The following is a 15506-nucleotide window of genomic DNA, read 5'->3' on the forward strand; positions in this document are numbered from 1 at the left end:
ATTCGCCACAAAGTGCTATTTTTATTTTTGACTATGCCTAATACAAAATCACTGATAATGCTGAAAAAATAATGGCAAAACGCAGAACAGAATCTACATCCTCCATTTCCCTAAAACAGGGAAAAGTTGGCACAGAAATGGTGAAGGCGTCAAATACCCTTGAAAATTTAAATGCTAAATGTTTATTACATGAATACTGCAGAAATTTGAGAACTCTTTCTGTTGGTGGGAGGGTTAATGCTTTCAAAGAGTCATTGCTCAGTGGCTCTTCCATAAGACTGCTTCCTTGATTTCAGTAATGTATGTCTATCACACTTGTTCTGAAACCACCAGTAATGGATAAAGTGATGTCGAATGCTTTAAGACAGATGATACATAACAATGTAAATTAGAGTCAATCCAAATTCATAGATACTATTAGAAGATCCTATTATATATTCAATCTCCCATTCCCCTGAGGCATTATTCCAAACCTTAACTACCCTCTTCAGGAGCCCTAATCAGGACCAGCTACATAATTTACAGGGTCCACTGTAAATTCAATATGCAGGGCCTTTTGTTTTAAAAAGAAGAAAAAGCATTTTTTTCTATTCATAGTTTATATCTCAATTTATGATAATTTTTTATTTTTATTTGTTGAAAGTTTGATATATATTTATAGATGAAAGTGAGGGACATGATGCTAAGTGAAATAAAGCTGAGTAATGTTTTATTGTGCATATATGCCACATTTTATTCATCTGTCAATGAATACTTAGGTTGATTCCATTTCTTGGCTACTCTGAATAGTGCTTCAGTAAACGTGGGAGCGCAAATATCTGTTCCACATATTGATTTCATTCCCTTTAGATATATATCCAGAATCAGGTGTCTGTATCATATTGTAGTTGTACTATTAACTTTTTTCGGAAGCTCCATAATGGTTTCCATAACAGCTATACCAATTTACATTCCCACCACTAGTGTTCAAGGATTCTTTCTCCATACATTCACCAACACATGTTACAGCCTGTCTTTTATATCATAGCCATTCTAATAGGTGAGAGGTGATATCTCATATTTGGTTTGATTTTCATTTCCCTGATGATTATCAATGTTCAATATTTCTTCATATTCCTCTTGGCCATTTGTATGTCTTCTTTTGAGAACTGTCTATTTATATCTATGGCCCATTTTTGTGTGAAACCAAACAGATCTTTATTTGCACTTGTCACTGGGGTCATTTCTTGCCGTTTATTTGTATGATAGCCTGCTTTGCCAGCTGCATGGCCAAGCACAAGGCCTTGATGACATCTTGCAGGACTGAGGCTTGCTGAACCTTAGCACATTCTGCTTTGTTCACAAAGGTCTCCAGGTCATAGTCTGGTTTCTCTGATACCTCAGAAAGCTTAAACCAGCCTTGTCCTTGCTAATAATTTCCTTGAGCCCTTCCATGGCTCTTTCCTTCATTGCCCTGAGCTGAGTCACGGCTTCATTAAAACTGGACATCTAGGAAGACAGTTCCTCCTCCTCTTCAGAGAAACATCCTGTGATAGGGCCCCATTAGAGATGATTCCCTTCTCTTCTGTTTCCATTTGAGTAGGCTGCTCTCCACTGGCCCACTGTGGGGACTCAGCTCCTTGTCTCTGTCAGCATATCTTAGGGTATTTTGTTGCTGTTGTTTGGTACGAGGGATTGAACCAAGGGACACTTAGTCACTGAGCCCCATCTCCAGTCATTGTTTATATTTTATTTACAGGCAGGGTCTCACTGAGTTGCTTAGAACCTCACTAAGTTGCTGAGGCTGGCTTTGAATTCATAATCCTCCTGCCTCAGCCTCCAGAGCCACTGGGATTACAGGTGTGTGCCACTGCTCCCAGCTCTTAGTATATTTAAAATATATTCACAGGAGTTTATGCCCAGTGAGATCATGACAATCATGCAAGTCCTCCCCAATAAAGAATCCCTCAGCACCTGTGTCAGCTTGCTCTCCCGGAATGGGGTGTGAGCCTGGTTTTGTCCCAGGGCCCTGATGCACTTCTTCAGGGCCTAGAGATTCTTGTTTATTTCTGCCTCCTCCATGCAAATCTGCCGGTCAGCACTAGAAGTATCTGCACCTCACTAGTTTCCTGCCAGATCCACCAAAGAGAACTTGCCATGCACTCTCCCTTTGGCTCAAAGAATAATCTGCATTTAGATTGCATTGGTCCTAGTATACTTTCACCCCACTACCAACACACACAAACACACACAAACACACACACACTACAGAAGTTTAGACATGGATTTCTGCACCTTTTTGGTCTACCATTTACAAGCATAGCAGTATCTTGTACTAGTCCTTTTCTTTTTTTTTTAACCATTTCACGAGATAAAGTATACTTTCTTCCCACCAAAGCTAAATCATTGATGTGTATTCTGGGTCGCATCCCACTATCACTTCCTCTGACACTGTTATGGTTTAGATGTGGAGTCCCACAAAATCTCACATGTGAAACAATGCAAGAAGGTTTGGAGGAGAAATGATTGTGCCATAGCCTTAACCTAATCAGTGAATTAATCTCTGATGGGATTAACTAAGTGGTAACTGGAGGCAGATGGGATGTGGTTGGAGGAAATGGATCATTGGGGGCATGGCTATGGGGTATATATTCATATCTGGAGAGTGGAGTCTCTCTCTTTTTGCTTTCTGATCATCATGTGAATTGCTTCCCTCTACCACACTCTTCTGCCATGATATTCAGCTTTACCTTGAGCCCTGAGGAATGGAGGCTGCTGTCTGTGAATTGAAACCTCTGAAACTGTGAGCCTCTAATAAACTTTTCTTCCTAAAAATTGTTCTGGTCAGATCTTTTAGCCACAGCAGCAAAAAAGCTGACTAAAACAGATACTTTTCTCTATCAAGAGTAGTATTTACTCTTTCCTGATCGTCAACATCTTCCTCTGTATTGGCTCTTCCCTTCCAACTATAAGTATATAATCACACCTTTAGCAAGTTTTAATGCCCCACTGATCCTGATACCTCACTAACTTTCATCCTATTTTCCTATTTAACTGCATAGCCAAGGTTCTAGAAAAAAGTAACTTATTTTCAAAATGTATCCCAAATATGACAAATTTTAGCCATGTCCATCACTCCTAGTCCAGGTCAGAATCACTTCTCTCATAAACTATTGCAAAACCTATCTAAATATTTTATATTTTTTTACTCTTAGCTCTTTAGAATCCATTCTCCAAAAGCAATCAGAGTCATCTTTTAAAACACAAGTTGGATCTTATCAATATTCCACTCTAAACTCATGGCACAAACCATCTGTGGAGAACTATTTGTGTAAAGAAGGTTTTAATTTTGTATAATTTTATTCATCAGTATTTTTTATGATTTCTTCCATTGGTTTATATTCAGAAAGTCCCTTCCCAATTAGAATTAAACGAATATCAATTTTTTACTTTCTTATACTCTTTATATTTTCTTTTTCATGGTCAACTATTTAATAGATCTGGTATAAGGAATATAATTTGGGATATAAATTTGTTTTTCAACTACTTAACCTACTATCCCAGCACATTTACTGAATAATCTGTTTTCCCCATTAATCTATAAGGTCATGTTCAATATATTATAAATTCTTTATGAACTCAAAAGTTTTGTTGGTAGTGGTATAATAGTAATGGAAGTGATTCTTTTTGTGCTGGACTATTTCCATTGATCCACAGATTGATTACTGTACTAGTTCCACATCTTTGGAGCTATTCTAGTTTACAGCGAGTTAGGGATACAGAGGGAGATGAAGTTAGAATCAGTGATGTGACAAGGCCTCTTTAATTTTCTTCATTTTCAAAATTTCCCTGGCTAAGCCCATTATTTATTCCTCTATATGATCCTGAGAATCTTTTTGTAATATTCTAATATAAATTGTTTGAGGTTAAGATAAAAATTACATTAGACTTATAAATGATTTTCAAAATAATTTAGCAATGTAAAACAATTCATTGTTGCTGAATTGTGATCCGCCTCTGTGTTTCTCATCTCTTGTAGTTCTCAATTTTTGGCTTTTCTTCACACAAATATCAAGTTTCTGTTGGATAAGTTTATCCAGATTTTTGTGTTTTGTTTTTTCTTTCTAATCTTAGAAAAATAAATTTGGGGTAACATTTCCTAATAAGATTTTGTAATTTAAATGCAAGCTATTGTTTTATATGTGTAAATGTCCACCTTATTCATACTTACAAATTCATAAAATACCATTACAAAATAAAATGAAAAAAATTAAATTACCAAAAATATTGCCATCTATTATTGATATTTTTTAAAATATTTTTTAGTTGTCAATGAACCTTTATTTTATTTATTTATATGTGGTGCTGAGAATTGAACCCAGTGCCTCATGCATGCTAGGCAAGCACTCTCTACCCCTGAGCCACAACCCCAGTCCTATTATTGATATTTTGATACATATATGTGATGTCAAAAACATTTCATCTTAAGTCTCAAGTTTTATTGACAGTCAGTGAAACTAATATTAATAAACTTTCTGATAACATTTTTGTGCTCAGATGGATAGTTTAATTAGTTATATCTATGAAGAATATATAGGTGCTATGCTTTGAATATTTCTGTCCCCCCCAAAATCCTGTGTTAAAACATAATTCTGATGTGGTAGTTAAGAACTGGGGTCTTTGGGAGGAGGTTAGAAGTCCTCATAAATGGGATTCATGACCTTGTAAAATAGACCTGAGTGAGCTTTTTCACCCTTCTAACCATTGTAAGGATACAATAGAAAGCATCATCTGTGAATCTGACAGCAAGTCTTCACTAGATCCCAAATCTGCTAGCACCTTGACCTTGAGCTTCTTAGTCTCCAGACCTGTGAGAAATAAATTTCTATTGTTTGAAATACATCCAGTATAAGATATTTTATTGTAGGATCCTTAACAGACTAAGTCAAAGGGGAAATGATAGAAAGCATGCTGTTTGTCACTGTTATCATCATTATAATCTTTACCAAACAATAATTTTTAAAAACACCATCTCAATATTTTCTTTTCTCTTTTATTCCTTTATTAATAGTATTGATCTTTTTCAATTTTTTGGATATATTTATTTCCCTCTTTGAAAATTTTGATGTATTAGAAGATTAATCTTTTAATATTGTCTAGGAATCAGTACTTACTATATATGATTAAAGTGAATTTTATATGTGCAAAAATACTTTTTTCAGTGTTATATTTTGCTTATGAATTTCACAATTTTTTTTGAGACAGGGTTTCACTAAGTTACTTAAGGCCTGGCTGGATTTGAACTCTCGACCTCCTGCCTCAAACTCCCCAACCACTGGGATTACAGGCATGTGCCTGGATGAATTTCACAAGTCTTATAATTACTCCAGAAAGCTAAATCATATCTTATAAAGTCTCCACTTACCAAATATATTTGCATGGTCCTGAGATTTCTAACTTTTTATTTCCTTTTTCTCTAATGTAGCTTTCTATCCTTACAGCAAAATTTATTACTATTTGAAATGTTTTATTTTCAACCCAAAAAAAGAACAATATATAGTCATATTGAAGTTATTACCATCATACTATCAGACTTCTTATCATCACTTATTGTCTTTTTTTTTCTCCCACAGGTATAAGCAGTGTCTAATTTTGGGAGGGAGGGTTATAACTAATTTAGAGTAGATAATTGCTGTACTCTTTTATTCCCCCAAAGACTCCCTTGAGAATTGTTTTCCTCTATCTACGTTTTTAGTATTTTTACTTTTTAATTCAATAAGAACAAATGAATATAAGCTTATTTTAAAATCAAAATCAGGGAAAATACAAAAGGAAAAGTACAAATTAACCATCATCTATCCAATCTCATTTTTCCACAGCGAGAAAATAAGCTCCAAGAAGAGAAATTATTTTTCTGTTTTGCTTCATTAACAAGTACCTAGTATAATGCCTGGCACTTTAATAACTGCCACAACAATATCTGTTGAGAATCTTAACAAATACATGAAATAATTGATATTTAAGGATAATTAGTTTGCTTTTGTCCTTACTTTACATAGTCATGTATATGTCTAAAGTTCTTCTAGTATTTTAAGTAGTCATCTAAACAAATTATCCAATAATTTAATAGTTTTCCAAAATATACCTTTGCACTAAATTTTGATTTACTTTTATTCTTTTAAGAGCCACATAATAGGGTTTAGAGTTGTAACTCAGTGGTAAAGCACTTGCCTAGCATGCGTGAGGCACTAGGTTTGATCCTCAGAACCACATAAAAATAAATAAATACATGAAATAGAAGAGGAAGGAACCCTTCCAAACTCATTCTACGAAGCTAATATCACCCTGATACCAAAACCAGACAAAGACACATGGAGGAAAGAAAACTTCAGACCAATATCCCTAATGAACATAGGTGCAAAACTTCTTAACAAAAGTTTAGCAAATCACACTCAAAAACAGATTAAAAAGATAGTGCAGCATGATCAAGTGGGTTTCATTCCAGGGCTGCAAGGTTGGTTCAACATCCGGAAATCAATAAATGTAATTCACCATATCAACAGACTTAAAGTTAAGAATCACATGATCATTTCAATAGATACAGAAAAAGCCTTTGATAAAATACAGCCCCCCTTCATGCTCAAAAAACAAGAAAAAAATAAGGATAGTAGGAACATTCCTAATCATTGTAAAGGGTATCTATGCTAAGCCCACAGCCAATATCATTCTAAATGGAGAAAAACTGAAAACATTTCCCCTAAAAACGCAACAAGGCAGGGATGCCCTCTTTCACCACTTCTAGTCAACATCTTCCTTGAAACTCTAGCCAGAGCAATTAGACAGACCAAAGAAATTAAAGGGATGCCAATAGGAAAAGAACGCAAATTATCAGTTTGCCAATGACATGATTCTGTATTTAGAGAAGCTGAAAAATTCCAGCAGAAAACTTCTGTAATTCATAAATGAATTCAGTAAACTAACAGCATATAAAATCAATGCTCATAAATCTAATGCATTTTTATTCATAAGTGATGAATTCTCTGAAAGAGAAATTAGGAAAACTACCCCATTCACAATAACCTCAAAAAAATAAACTACTTGAGAATCAATCTAACAAAAGAGGTGAAAGACCTCTACAATGAGAACTACAGAACACTAAAGAAAGAAATTAAAGAAAACCTTAGAAGATGGAAAGATCTCCCATGTTCTTGGATAGGCAGAATTAATATTGTCAAAATGGACATACTACCAAAAGTGCTATACAGATTCAATGCAATTCCAATTAAAATCCCAATGACATACCTCATAGAAATAAAGAAAGCAGTCATGAAATTCATTTGGAGAATAAGAGACCCAGAGTAGCTAAAGCAATCTTTAGCAGGAAGAGTGAAGCAGGGTTTATCGCAATACCAGACCTTCACCTATACTACAGAGCAAAAGTAACAAAAATGGCATGGTATTGGTACCAAAATAGACAAGTAGACCAATGGTACAGAATAGAAGACACAGAGACAACCCACATAAATACAGTTACCTCATACTAAACAAAGGGGCCAAAAATATGCAATGGAGAAAAGATAGCCTCTTCAACAAATGGTGCTGGGAAAACTGGAAACCCATATGCAACAGAATGAAACTAAACCCCTCTCACCCTGCACAAAAATCAACTCAAAATCAATCAAGGACCTAGGAATTAGACCAGAGACCCTGCACTTAACAGAAGAAAATGTAGGCCCGAATCTTCATCTTGTCGGCTTAGGACCAGACTTCCTTAACATGACTCCCGTAGCACAAGAAATAAAAGCAGGAATCAATAATTGGAATAGATTCAAACTGAAAACCTTTTTCTCAGCAATGGAAACAATCAACAATGTGAAGACAGAGCCTGCAGAGTGGAAGAAAATCTTTACCACACACACTTCAGATAGAGCACTAATCTCCAGAATCTATAAAGAACTCAAAAGACTTTATATCAAGAATACAAATAACCCAATCAAATATTTTTAAAAATTTTTAACTGGTACACAAAAGCACAAGAGTTGTACATATTAATAGGGTTACCATGTATTATTTAATGCAAGTAATACATTGCATAATGTTTAAATCAGGTTAAATATATTTGTCTCCTCATTTATCAATTCTTATTGATGAGAACTCAAAATTCTTTCTTCTTGCATTTTGAATGGTACAGATACATAATCATTTTCTCTAGTCCCATGCTGTGCAAGAGCAATCCTATTTCTTGCCCCTATCCAACTAAATTAGCACCCATTCATAAAACTTTCCCCATACCTCCCCACCTTCCTCACTATCTTTGAGCTCTGGTAACCACTATTCTACTCTCAACTTCTATGAAATCTAATATTTTACATTCCACATATGAATAAGATCATGCAGTACTTGTTGTTCTGTGCCTAGCTTATTTCACTTAACACAATGATCTCCAATTCTATCCATGTTATCACAAATGACAGGATTTCAATCCTTTTTATGGCTAAATGGTATTCATTGTGTACATGTACTACATTTTTATCCATTCATCAGTTGATGGATGCTTAGGTTGTTTCCATTTCTTGGCTATCATGAATAGTACTGCAATGAACACAGGACTGCAGTTGTGTCTTAAATATACTGATTTCATTTCCTTTAGATATATACTCAGGAATGAGATTGATGGATTACATGGTAGTTCTATTTTCAATTTTTATTTCAGGGACCTCCATACTGTTTTCCATAATGAATATACTAATTTATATTCCAACCAACAGTGTGCAAGTTTTCCCTCCACTCCACACCCTGGATAACATTTGTTATCTTTGGTCTCTTTGATATTAGCCATTGTTACTTGGGTGAGGTGATATCTCCTTGTGGTTTTGATTTGTATTTCTCTGATGATCAATGACACTGAACATGTTTTCAAATGTTCCTTGCATGACCAATGTGTTCCAGTGTTTTAATCATGAAGAGATGTTGAATAGCATTTCTACATCAATTGAAATGATCATATGGTTTTTGTCCTTCATCTTATGGATTTGGTGTATCTTGTTCACTATTTTGTGTATATTAACCCATTCTTGCAAACCTGGAATGAATCCCAGTTGATCATGATAGATAATCATTTTAGTGTACAGTTGATTCAGTTTGCTAGTATATTATTGAATTTTTTTGCATCTACATTCATCAAGGATATTGGCCTGTAGTTTTATTTTGTTGTTCTTGTTTCCTTATCTGGTTTTGGTACCAGGGATATGCTGGCCTCATTTGGAAGAATTTCTTCCTATTCTATTTTTGGAATAACTTAAAGGCAATTGGCATTAGTTCTTCTTTAAAGGTTTGGTAGAATTCAAAAGTTAAATCATCTAGTTCTGGGTTTTTCTTTGATGTGAAGTATTTTATTAGTGATTCAGTCTTATTATTTGTCATTAGTCTGTTCAGGTTTGATGTTTCTTCATGATTTAGTCTAGGTAAACTGTACATGTCAAGAAATTTGTCCATTTCTTCTAGATTTTCAAACCGATTAGCATATAGTTCTTCACAATAATCTGTAATTATCTTTTCTATTTCTGTTATGTCAGTTGTAATGTTTCTTTTTGTCTCAGCTTATCTGAATTTTCTCTCTCAGTCTAGTTAATGCTTTGTCTATTTTGTTTACTTTTTGAGGAACCAGCTCTTTATTTTATTAATTTTTATATTATTTATTTTTCATATATTTGTACAATTTGCAACACCATTTCATTTACTTTTGCTCTATCTTTGCTATTTCATTCTTTTTGCTAATTTGGGATTTAATTCGTTCTTATTTTTCTAGTTCGTTGAGATGCAGTGATGAGTTGTTTGTTTGAAATCTTTTTTGATGTGTCATTGATTGCTATAGCATTCCCTCTCAGTACTGCTTTTCTGTATCCCATTAGTTTTAATATGCTGTGTCTCCATTTTCATTTGCTTCAGAAATTTTTCAATTTTTATCTTGATTTCTTCCTTGATTCATTGAATTTTCAAAAGTAAGCTGTTTAATTTCCATGTTTGTACAGTTTTGTTATTGATTTCTAGCTTTATTGCATTGTAGTCAGAAAAAATACGATATGATTTCAATTTTTTAGAGATTTGTTGAGACTGTGTTGTATCCTATCATGTGATCTGTCCTAGAGAACGTTCCATGTATTGAAGAGAAAAATGTGTATTCTGTAGCTATTGGATGGAATGTTCTGTAGATGTCAGTGGGGTCCATTTGATCTAGGTTTCAATTTGACTCTGCTGTTTCCTCGTTGATTTTCTGTCTGAATGATCCATCCATTGCTGAAATTGGGGTATTAAAGTCCTCAGCTATTATTGTGTTAGAGTTTATGTCTCCTTTTAGGTCTATTAGTACTTATCTTCTATATTGGACTGCTCCAATATTGGGTGCCTATTTATAATTTGCTATTTTCTCTCGCTGAATTGACCCTTTAATCAGTGTATATTCTGTTGTAGTTGTTTTCAACTCTATTTTATCTGATATTAGCATGGCTACTCACGCTTTTTTTGGCCTCTGTTTACATGAAATATCTTATACCATCCCTACATTTTCAGACTGTGTCCTTAGAGGTGAAGAAAGTTTCTTATAAGCAACATATAATTGGGTTTTGTTTTTGTCCATTCAGTCACACTCTCTCTTTTACTTAGAGAATTTAATCCATTTGCATTGAAGTTAATAATTGATAGAAAAAGTCTTAGTTCAATTATCATGTAACTTGTTTTCTAGTTTTGTTGTAGTTCCTTTCTGTTTAATAATCTTCCCTTGTGGTTAAGTGAAATATTCTATTTATGTGACTTTGTTCCTTGCTTATTATTTTTTATTTATCTATTAATGATTTTGGCTTTGTAGTTACCATGAGGCTTACAAAAGAACACCTTTTCAGTATAACTAGCTATTTTGAAATGACAGCAAGTGACATGATAATAAAGAACTCTCTGGTTGCATTCTATTCCTTCCCACATTTTGAATTTTAAGTATCCCAATTTACATCTTTCTGGATTATATGTCACTTAACATATTAATGGTAGTTATTGCTTTTGATTGTTTTCATCCTTCATACCAAATTTATGAATGATTTATGCACCATGTGTACAATATAAGAGCATTCTGAATTTGTTTGGGTGATTATGCTTACCAGTAAGTTTTATACTTTCATCCTCATTAATGTCACCTTCTTTCAATTTAAAGAACTTCCTTTAGTACTTCTTGTAAAACAGGTCTGGTGGAGATATATTCTCTCAGCTCTTGTTTGTTTGGGAAAACCTTTACCCTATCTTCATTTCTAAAGGATAGCTTAGCAAGATACAATTTTCTTGGCTGAGATGTTTTTCCTTTAGTACTGTGAGAACCTCATGCCACCTGGTCCTGGATTATAATATTTCTACTGGGAACTCAACTTTCAGATGAATTGGGGTACTTCTAAATATTTTCTTTCCTCTTGCAGACTCCAAGATCTTCTCTTTATCTTTTACTGTGAGAGCTTGATAATGAGATAAATTTGGGTAGACATGATGTAGTTAAATCAGACTGTTGACCTTGGACCTACCAGTACCTGGATATTTCTTTCCTTCTCCAGGTTTGGAATGTTTTCTGCTATTATTTCTTTGATAAAGATTTCTATAACTTTGACTTTCTCAAGTCTTTCTTGAACCACAGTAACCCAAATATTTGCTCTTTTCATACTGTCCCTAAGTCACCTTAAGCTTTCTTCATTCCTCTTCATTCTTTTTTCTTCTCAAATTGTGTGTTTTCCAAAAACAGACATGAAGACCAATGGAACAGAGATATACCCACATAAATACAGTTATCTCATATTAGACAAAGGCTCCATGAATCTACATTGGAGAAAAAATAGCCTTTTTAACAACTGGTGCCGGGAAAACTGGAAATCCATATGTAGCAGAATTAAATTCAACCCCTATCTCTCACCCTGCACAAAACTCATCTCAAAGTCAATCAAGGACCTAGGCATTAGACCAGAGACCCTGTGCCTAGTAGAAGAAAAAGAAAACCCAACTCTCCATCATGTTGGCTTAGGAAACAACTTCCTCAACAACACTCTTAAAGTGCAAGAAGTGCAAAGAGTAAAATCAGGAATCAATAAATGGGATAGCATCAAACTAAAACCTTCACAGCACAGGAAACAATCCAGAACGTGAAAAGAGAACCTACAGAATGGGAGAAAATATTTGCCACTTGCACCTCAGATAGAGCATTAGTCTCCAGGTTACACAAAGAACTCAAACAACTTAACACCAAAAAATAATAATAATAATCCAATCAATAAATTGGCAAAGGAACTGAACAGACACTTCACAGAAGAAATATGAATAGTCAAAAAAATATGACAAATGTTCAACATCTCTAATAATTAGAGAAATGCAAATTAAAACTACACTGAGACTCTGTCTCGCTCCATTCAGAATGACAATTATCAAGAATACAAGTAACAATAAATGTTGATTAGAATGTGCGGAAAAGGTACACTCATACATTGCTGGTGAGACTGCAAATTGGTACAACCACTCTGGAAAGCAGTATGGAGATTCCTCAGAAAACTTGGAATGGACCCACCATTTGACTCAGCTATCCCACTCCGCAGTTTATACCCAAAGGACTTAAAATCTGCATACTACACAGATGCAGCTACATCAATGTTCATAGCGGCTCAATTCACAATCACTAAACTATGGAATCAACCTAGGTGCCCTTCAACAGATGAATGAATAAAGAAATTGTGGATATTTAGAGGAACCAGAAAATTCCACCAGAAAACTTTTAGAACTCATAAGTGAATTCAGTAAAGTAGCAGGATATAAGATCAATGCTCATAAATCCAATGCATTATTATACATAAGTGATGAATCTTCAGAAAGAGAAGTTAGGAAAACTACCCCATTCACAATAGCCTCGAAAAAAATAAAATACTTGGGAATCAATCTAACAAAAGAGGTGAAAGATCTCTACAATGAGAACTACAGAACACTAAAGAAGGAAATTAAAGAAAACCTTAGAAGATGGAAAGATGTTCCATGTTCTTGGATAGGCAGAATTAATATTGTCAAAATGGCCATACTACCAAAAGTGCTATACAGATTCAATGCAATTCCAATTAAAATCTCAATGACGTACCTTATGGAAATAGAACAGGCAATCTTAAAATTCATCTGGAAGAATAAGAGACCCAGAATAGCTAAGGCAATCTTTAGCAGGAAGAGTGAGGCAGGGGGTATCACAATACCAGATCTTCAACTATACTACAGAGCAAAAGTAACAAAAATGGCATGGTGTTGGTACCAAAATAGACAAGTAGACCAATGGTACAGAATAGAAGACACAGAGACAAACCCACATAAATACAGTTACCTCATACTAGACAAAGGGGCCAAAAATATGCAATGGAGAAAAGATAGCCTCTTCAACAAATGGTGCTGGGAAAACTGGAAATCCATATGCAACAGAATGAAACTAAACCCCTATCTCTCAACCTGCACAAAACTCAACTCACAATCGATCAAGGACCTCGGAATCAGACCAGAGGCCCTTCATCTTATAGAAGAAAAAGTAGGTCCAAAGCTTCAACATGTCAGCCCAGTATCAGACTTTCTTGACAGGACTCCATAGCACAAGTAATAAAAGCAAGAATCAACAACTGGGATAGATTCAAACTAAAAAGCTTTCTCTCAGCAAAGGAAACTATCAGCAATGTGAAGAGAGAGCCTACAGAGTGGGAGAAAATCTTTGCCACCCATACTTCAGATAGAGCACTAATCTCCAGAATCTATAAAGAACTCAAAAAACTCTACACCAAGAATACAAATAATCCAATCAACAAATGGGCTAAGGAAATGAACAGACACTTCACAGAAGATGTACAAGCAATCAACAAACATATGAAAAAATGTTCAACATCTCTAGTAATAAGAGAAATGCAAATTGAAACTACCCTAAGATTCTATCTCACCCCAATTAGAACGGCTATTATCAAGAATACAAGCAACAATGTGTTGGTGAGGATGTGCGGAAAAAGGTACACTCATACAATGCTGGTGGGGTTGCAAATTAGTGCAACCAATCTGGAAAGCAGTGTGGAGATTCCTCAGAAAACTTGGAATGGAACCACCATTTGACCCAGCTATCCCACTCCTCGGCCTATACCCAAAGGACTTAAAAGTAGAATACTACAAAGATGCAGCCACATCAATGTTCATAGCTGCTCAATTCACAATAGCCAGATTGTGGAAGCAACCTAGATGCCCTTCAATTGATGAATGGATAAAGAAACTGTGGTATATTTATATAATGGAGTATTATTCATCCATAAAGAATAATAAAATTATGGCATTTGCTGGCAAATGGATTGTATTGGTGAATATCATGCTAAGTGAGATAAGCCAATCTCAAAAAATCAAAGGAAGAATGATCTCACTGATAAGTGGATGATGACACATAATGGGGGGGCAAGAATGGAGGAAGGAAGGACTGTATAGAGGGAAAAGAGGGATGGGAGGGGTGGGAGGGTAGGGGAAAAATGATAACAGAATGAATCAAACAACATTACCCTATGTAAATGTATGATTACACAAATGGTATGCCTTTACTCCATGTACAAACAGAGAATCAACATGTATCCCATTTGTTTACAATAAAAATAAATATATAAACATAAAAAAGGGAAAACAAAGAAATTGTGGTATATACACAATGGAATATTACTCAACCGCAAATAAGAATGAAATTATAACATTTGCCAGAAGATGAATGAAACTGGAGAATATCATGCTAAGTGAAATAAGCCAAATCCCCAAAACCAAAGGCCAAATGTTCTCTGTGATATGTGGATGCTAACACATAATAAGGGTGGAGGACAGAAGAATAGAAGTTCATTGGATTAGACAAAGTAGAATGAAGGGCAGGGAGGGAGGATGGAAATAGGAAAGACAGTAGAATGAATCAGACATAACTTTCCTATGCTCATATATGAATACATGACCAGTGAAACCCTACATTATGTACAACTGCAAGAATGGGATCCTAATTAGAATAAGTTATACTCCATGTATGTATAATATGTTAAAATACACTCTACTGTCATGTATACCTTAAAAGAACAATTTTTTTTAAATATATGCTAAAAAACTGTGTGTTTTCAAATAGACTATTTTAGAGTTCATTAATGTTCCTGTTGGATATATCCTGCTATTGATGCCTTCTATCACATTTTTAATTTCACCAAATTTCAGCTCAAGAATTTGTTTTTCTTTTTTAATTGCTTTCATGTCTTTGTTAAGTTTCTCTGATAATGTATCGTAATATTTCTCTTTGTTTTCTTCAAACTCACTGAGTTTCCTTACCACAGTTGTTTCAATTCTCTGATCGCTCTCCCAAACTTATTACTGCCTCATCAATATCTGGCATCCCATTTTGTGTAGTAGGCAAAGTTGTGATTTCCTGAAAGCTCTTGATGCTTGTCAGCATGTGATGTTCTGAGCATTGACGAGTGAGATTGTTG

The sequence above is a fragment of the Sciurus vulgaris genome (assembly GCF_902686455.1).
Source record: "Sciurus vulgaris genome assembly, chromosome: X".
Taxonomy (NCBI): domain Eukaryota; kingdom Metazoa; phylum Chordata; class Mammalia; order Rodentia; family Sciuridae; genus Sciurus; species Sciurus vulgaris.